The sequence below is a fragment of the Musca autumnalis genome, unplaced genomic scaffold, assembly GCF_047663935.1.
Source record: "Musca autumnalis isolate F117 unplaced genomic scaffold, ASM4766393v1 scaffold_2, whole genome shotgun sequence".
Lineage (NCBI taxonomy): Eukaryota > Metazoa > Arthropoda > Insecta > Diptera > Muscidae > Musca > Musca autumnalis.
The window spans coordinates 212966648-212974669 of NW_027411755.1; the positions used below are offsets into that span (position 1 = coordinate 212966648).

An 8022-nucleotide genomic window follows, 5' to 3' on the forward strand; every position below is an offset into this window, starting at 1 on the left:
CTTTCATTGTGTGGAAAAACAACAAACCTGAGTATACTTTTAGGTTGATATTTTTTCAATATTTTTCTGAATTGTTCTTATTTCATTGGCAATAAATATTATAATATTAAACAACTTTCATTATGTGGAAAAACAACAGACCTCAGTATACTTTTAGGCCGATAAAAAAATTATGCTTTAGTTTGATTGTGTGTTTGTACGATTCTTTTTTCTTTGTTCATAACAAACATTATCGCTGGCAGCGTTAACCATCGCCTCCGTGGCGCAATTGGCTAGCGCGTTCGGCTGTTAACCGAAAGGTTGGTGGTTCGAGCCCACCCGGGGGCGATTCAAGCTTTTTGTAAACATTTTTTATTTCGCTGATATTTATGAATTACAGTCGAAATGGCTAATAACAAGTCTGTCTGGTTACTTTCCCAGCAAGAATTGTTCAGCAAGAACTTTCTCAGAGAGTAAGGGGTTTTTATTCTCTTTTGCTAGAAAATTGTAAAAAGTAAACAGACACCTTCCCAGCAAAAACCATCCATCAAGCAATCAGCTGGCTTGCCAAAACAGAACAATTTGTCCGAGAATAAAGGAAGCAAACACGTTGTATTTTATTAAAAATAAAAAAGAAAATGAAACAAAAAAGTATTTTTCCACTTTACAAATTTGTTTCCCATAAAACAATACAATTAGACAATTTTCACAAACATAAATGAACAAAAAAACTAAAAACAGATGATTGACTGTTTTCAGGAAGAAGAAGAATTGCTAGTGCTTGCTAGAAGAAATTTGTCCAGCAATAATTTGCACACTGTTAGTGAAAAAACTGTCAAAATGTCTCTCTCGAATTCGCTCTCTTTTGCTGGTTTTTTGTGTTAACAGACGACTTCCAGCAACAATTGGTACAAGTTGTTACAAAATTTAGGGTAACCAGACAGACCTAACGTCATCGTTTATAACGACATATCGGTTATAACAACTTATAGCTCATACAAGAAAAGACTGTCATTTATAGCGACCGAATTTTGCCGGTTGTATTGTCAAAATAATCATTGAATTTCGATTAAAGTTACGCAAATTGTTGTGTAGTCAAATATGTTTTCTAAAAATCTGGACCGGTTTGTCCCAATTAAATGCATCTTTTTCGATTATCAGATAAACATGTCAAATCAGTCGTAAAAATATGTTTGCAGTTGTTGGAGGAAAATCGTGAAACATCAACTTACTAAAATTACTAAAATTTTTCGGAGAATTTTCATATTTAAAGTCAAACAGCTGTGTCAAGATTGTTATAACCTCCCCCATAATATGGATAGAATAATTAAATTTGCCATTCCGTTTGTACCACATCGAAATATTCGTCGGAGACCCTATAAAGTATATATGTATGTATATAATATATATGTATATAATATTCTTGATCAGCATAACATTTTAAGTCGATATAACATGTCCGTCTGTTCGTCACTGCAATAGAACACTGCAATTTGGTACAGAAGTTTGGAAATGGGCGGTATCGGTCCACGTTTTGATGAAGCCCCCATAGAACGGTACCTCCCGATTTTCGTTATTTTGAGGGTTTAAGCCTATTTGTCACACCGAAACTCTCTCTTGTCCCGCCTGGGATGTTTGTGGAACAATTATTATATATCACACCGAAATGGCATTATTACAACGCATGTGGTATTCTTATAGCCCCCATAGAGGAGTACCTGCCGATTTTCGATATTTTGAAGGTTTTAGCCCCACTATCACACGGAAATGACTGAAATTTATAATTAAGTCTTCTTTGGGAGTACAAAAGTTTCCACCTAAAATTTATCTGTATAGATCCGTGTATTCATATAGTCCCCATAGAACGGTAACTCCCGATTTTCCGTATTTTGAAGGTTTTAGCCTCATTATCATATCGAAATGGCTGAAATTTGGAATGTAGTCTTCGTTGGGCGTATACAACTTTCCGCCTGAAATATATTGGTATATAAACCTTAAAATACAGAAAATTGGAATGTGTCGTTATAGTGGACTATATGAAAACGTGGGCCTATTTTGTTTAGCCCCAAAAACTAAATACCAAATTTCCCCCTTTTCGGTGGGATATTGAGACCACAAGCTTCAAAATACCGAAAATCGGGAGGTACCGTTATATGGGGGCTATATGAAAGTTTGTACTTATACCAACAAATTTCAGGTGGAAAGTTTAATACTTTTAACGAGGACTAAATACCAAATTTCAGCCATATCAGTAAGATAAAGAGGCCACAATCTTCAAAATACCGAAAATCGGGAGGCAACGCTCTATGGGGCTATAAGAAGACAGTGGACCTATACCGACAAATTTCAGATGGAAAGTTTAATACTTTTAACGAGGACTAAATACGATATGACAGCCATTTCGCTAAGATATTGAGACTATAACCTTCAAAATACCGAAAATCGGTAGGTACCGTTCTATGGGGGTATACATATGAAAGCGTGTTCTTATACCGACAAATTTCAGGTGGAGTCTTTTATACCCTCAACGAAGACTATGTACAAAATTTCAACCATTTCGGTAAGATATAGAGGCCACAACCTTCAAAATACCGAAAATCGGGAGCTACCGCTCTACGAGGGCAGTTCGGAAACTTCTTAGCCTAGCACAAAAAGCGCGGTATAAACAGACAAAAGTTAAGTGTTTTGGAAACTTTCATCTCTGTTATGAACACATGTTAAATTTTGTTTCGATCTGGCAACTCCTTCATATAGAAGCAGGTGTTCAAAAAAGACGCATCCGCAATTTTTTTACAATGGAAAATTAGAAATGCGTGCTGTCTTTAAATATTTACATAAAAAAGTTTAAAAACAGCAACAACAACAGAAGTTGTAGCCAAAGTGCATGATTTGGTATTAAATGATCGACGAATAAAAGTGCGTGAAATTGCTAATATCATGGGCATCTCAAATGATCGAGTCCATTTAATTTTGCATGAAGAACTACAGATGAAAAAGCTTTCTGCAAGATGTGTGCCGCATTTGTTAACAGTCGATCAAAAACGCATAAGAATGAACATTTCTCAAGCTTATTTGGATCGTTTTAAGCGGAATAAAATGGATTTTAAGCGTTGTTTCATAACTGTTGATGATACACGGATCCACCACTATACTTCAGAGACAAAAGAACAATCCAAACAATGGACTGAAGCTGGAGAAAGTGCCCCAAAGAAGGCAAAAAAAATTCAATCGGCTGGTAAGGTTATGGCAACGGTTTTTTGGGACTTCAAGGGTATTTTATTGATTGACTCTCTTCAAAAGGGTAAAACAATAAATTCAGAGTACTATTGCAACCTTTTGGATCAATTTAATGTACAAATTCGAGAAAAACGTCCTGGCTTACAACACAAAAAAATAATTTTGCATCAAGACAACGCACAAGCGCACAAGAGTGTTTTAACAATGGCTAAAATCAACGAATTAAAGTACGAGTTGCTTGACCACCCACCTTATTCTCCTAATTTAACTCCCAGTGACTTTTACTTGTTCCCAAATCTAAAAAAATTCCTTGCTGGCAAGCGTTTTACCTCAAATGAAGATGCAATTACAGTTGTAAACCATTATTTTGAAGACCTTGAGGAAAACTATTTTAATCAAGGGATAGAATTGCTAGAAAAGCGTTGGACTAAGTGTATTGAAGTTTCAGGAGATTATATTGAAAAATAAAAATATTTTTGAAAAACTAACTATTCTCTTTCATTGATAGGCTAAGAAGTTTCCGAACCGCCCTCGTATAAGAACATGTCGACCTATACTGACAAGTTTCAGGTGAAAAGTTTAATTCCTCCGACGAAGACTAAAATATTACCATACCCAAAACACCCAAAATTTGGTTCGAATCGGTTAATCCGTTCGAGAGTTATCGTGCGCACTGGCCAGCCAGACAGACGGACGGACTCCAAATTGTCTGAAATGAATTTCGTCCAAACATACATACCTCAAACATGCCTCATCGATATAACGGTTTTAGACCCCAAAACCGTTATTTCGGTGAGGCACATTTTTGGTCGTATCAAAGTGTATATACCCTTTCTAGCCTAAAGGCTGAGGTTATAATAAACACATCAACCACAATGTACATTAACTTGTTAAGTATTGTGTTATATGTCAGCTCACGTTTCATTTGCATTTAACTTATTAATAAATCATAACTTCAAGATTAAATAAATGCTGATTGTATAGTTTTTAGAACAGATATGTATGCACATCAGTTTGTGAAACACGCATTGCGTAATTATTTGTTGGCAGATGCACAGTGGGCATGTAGCCTCCGTGGCGCAATTGGCTAGCGCGTTCGGCTGTTAACCGAAAGGTTGGTGGTTCGAGCCCACCCGGGGGCGCAACAACATTTTTATAATATTGTTACGAATGTAACTGATAGGTTTAAGTTAGTTTAGTTTAATTTCCGTTAATTTAAAAATTTGAATTGTAACGTAAAGTTTTTATTACGCAGTTACTTTATTTAAGCAACAACAACTACCATGTAGAACTCTCTTCATTATTCTAGATGTTACTTTACCTTTCATTAATGTGATTTTATTTTCTTTTGCCATAATCATGTAATTATCGTTTAGTTTGTTACTTCTTTTCTTGCATTTATTTGTTGTTGTAATTACGTCATTACTGTGCTTGTCGTCCGCCTGTATTTCCCCATGTATGTATGTGAGTATGGTTGTTCGCTTAGTTCGAATGTGCGTCTGTGTGTTCGTTGCACAGATTCGAGATATTGCCATATGTGTTCTGGAGGACTCTAGAACAGGGAGACTTTGGGGTATAAATACCGGTGAAATGGCAATGACGGAGGAGTTGTGTTTTAAGCGTTGAACTGAACAGATCGGTAAAAGAATAGCTGCGTGCTAACTAGAGACAAGCTGCGTGCTTAGTAATTAAAGTCGGTTACGAAGAAGTGTAATAAAGTAAATAAAGCATTGTAGAAACGTAATCTAAAACGAACCCTGTTTTATTTGGTACAAATCGTATCGGGGAATAAAACAACGTCTACACGGACATTAGTTAAATCTAATTCCGTAACAATTGGTGTCAGCAGTGAGATTACGATCATCCTACAATGAAGTTTAAGGATCTACGAGTGGAAGACTTGAAGAAGGAGCTAATTAAGTTGGAGTTGTGTTCTACTGGCAACAAGGCCGAACTACAAAAACGCTTGTTGGAAGAGTTCGAACGCCGTGGAATGAACATCGATGAATATGAGTTCGACGGTAAGGAGGAAGTCGAGTTATCGGCAAAGGGCGAATCCAGCGTTGAGGAAGTTTCGTCGGTAGCTGCCAGGGGTGACGATTTGAAATCAATGCTGGCTATGATGATGCTGGAAATGAATAAGAAAAATGAAGAAACTTCCAGGCTTATGGCGGAAATGAAATCTGACAACTGTAAGATGTTAGAAGAGATGTCTAGAAAGAATGAAGAAACTTCTAGACTTATGATGGACGAAATGAAAGCAGAAAATTGTAGAATGATGGAAGAAAATTCCAGTAAAATGTTGGAAGAGATATCCAGAAAGACCGAAGAAAATTCCAGAAAATTAGAGGAAAAATTAGAAGAGAACTCTAGAAAAATCTCTAAGGGCATGGAAGAGAAACTAGAGGTAAATTCTAGAACAATTAACGAGAAACTCGAAAACATCACGATGGTGATTGAAAAGAGAGTAGAAAACATGGAGGTACAAATTAAAGAGTTGAATAAAAAGATTTTGTCTGTTGACGAGAAATTTCTGGCTCAAGATGAGAAGATTCTGGGCATAGAAAAGAAAATGTCGGAACTGGAAATTAAAGGCGGTCCAGTGAGAGCTATTCATAACACGTTAAAAATCAAGCCTCCAGTGTTCGACGGCTCTACCTCTTTAAATGTGTTCAAATTACAGTTCGAGACATTGGCTGCTAGAGATTCTTGGAACGACAAAGACAAGGCGGTATCACTCCTTATGGCATTGAAGGGTGATGCTGCTGACGTATTACAGAGTATTCCCGCCGCTTCTAGGAACAACTATGGAGATATAATGGCTGCTCTTGAACGTAAGTACGGTAGTGAACACAAGCAAGAGATCTACCGAATGGAACTGAGGGGAAGAGTCCAGAAGCCAAATGAGACCTTACAAGACTTTGCGGCTGATATAGAGCGGTTGGCGCAGTTGGCATATCCAGGAGAGACACATCCATTGGTGGACCGCATAAAGATTGAGACATTTGCAAGTGGTATTCGTGATCCAGAGATAAAATTTGCGACGTATGCGGCACCGATAGGAACATTTGCAGAAACCGTGTCATTTGCCCTGGCCCAAGAAACCGCGAGGATGCTGGTGAAACCTAAAGCCTACAACGTGAGGAGGCTGCAAGTTGAGGACAACAATTCTCAGACCGTTGTCGATCCGCTAAAGGATGCACTAATGCGTGTGAAACGAGGGGCTGGTAAAACGAGAAAGACTTGCTACAACTGTCGTAAAGCTGGAAACATTGCACGAGAATGCATATTGCAACGACCAAGGCTCAGATCCACCTCACCGCCTTCAAAAAGCGACGACCAACCGGTGGCCAAGAATCTGGAAAGAGAGACATCAGGTGAATCAAATAAAATGAATTCCGTCGATCACGAGGCGCCGCTGGCAGAGGATGAAAACGATGGTCCCACAATTTCTATAGCCATAATCCAGCAGAAGAACCACAACTTAACGGTGAAAGGCTTCGTCAATGGTGTATTGCGTACCTTGACATTGGACACCGGTGCAACAAAGTCCATTATTAGACCGGATTTGGTGAAAGGGAAGGTATTGCCGTTAAATGGAGTCAAATTGCGGACGGCCACAGGCGAGACTACAACGGTGCATGGAAAGGCCTACCAAAGGCTGAGCATGGGTAGAAAATCTGTAAATTTCGATTTTATAGTGGCCGATATTGTGGACGAAGTCATACTTGGTGTAGACTTCATGATTGCCTTCGATATCAACCTGGACATAAAGCACCGTGTGATGACTTGGTCCAATGTGGAAATACCGATAAGTGTGGGCTACAACGAGAAAAGCAAACATCGCCCAAAGGCAGAATCCGGCGAGATCGCTGTCGATGTCCGTACGCTGAAGGTGGAAGCCGCCGACAATTGGCCCGTAGGAAAGCGGAAAAATCCAGCAACGAGGACGAGAAAGCGAAGATGTACGTCGAGGAAAGGTCCATCGAAAAGCGGCCGTACAACAAGGAAGGACAAGTCCGATGAAGACCAGGTGACACTTAGGAAGGTGACCACAAAGAAAGAAGGTATAACGTCAAGATTCCTGGAGAGAAAGCAACGTCGTCCAGAAGAGCAAAAGTCCAGAGCTGACGCAGTAGAGGGTACATCTAAATTGGTTGCCCCCACTACGGAACGAGAACTGCGTCTAGTCAAGAGGAACAGGCTTAAGCGGGAGGCAGTGCTACCAATGCCCATACCACAGAGAGGGAACTGTGCCTATTCGGGACGAACAGGCTTAAGCGGGAGGCAATGTTACGAATGTAACTGATAGGTTTAAGTTAGTTTAGTTTAATTTCCGTTAATTTAAAAATTTGAATTGTAACGTAAAGTTTTTATTACGCAGTTACTTTATTTAAGCAACAACAACTACCATGTAGAACTCTCTTCATTATTCTAGATGTTACTTTACCTTTCATTAATGTGATTTTATTTTCTTTTGCCATAATCATGTAATTATCGTTTAGTTTGTTACTTCTTTTCTTGCATTTATTTGTTGTTGTAATTACGTCATTACTGTGCTTGTCGTCCGCCTGTATTTCCCCATGTATGTATGTGAGTATGGTTGTTCGCTTAGTTTGAATGTGCGTCTGTGTGTTCGTTGCACAGATTCGAGATATTGCCATATGTGTTCTGGAGGACTCTAGAACAGGGAGACTTTGGGGTATAAATACCGGTGAAATGGCAATGACGGAGGAGTTGTGTTTTAAGCGTTGAACTGAACAGATCGGTAAAAGAATAGCTGCGTGCTAACTAGAGACAAGCTGC

General features: G+C 38.7%; 2 non-coding genes across 2 annotated transcripts; both read left to right on the plus strand.

Annotated features, from left to right (window-relative positions):
- Positions 1-253: 253 nt before the first annotated feature.
- Positions 254-327, plus strand: TRNAN-GUU (transfer RNA asparagine (anticodon GUU)). The gene has a single exon. It is a non-coding gene; the product is annotated as a tRNA-Asn (tRNA).
- Positions 328-4284: 3957 nt separating this feature from the next.
- TRNAN-GUU (transfer RNA asparagine (anticodon GUU)) lies at positions 4285-4358 on the plus strand. The gene has a single exon. It is a non-coding gene; the product is annotated as a tRNA-Asn (tRNA).
- The last annotated feature ends 3664 nt before the right edge of the window (positions 4359-8022 follow it).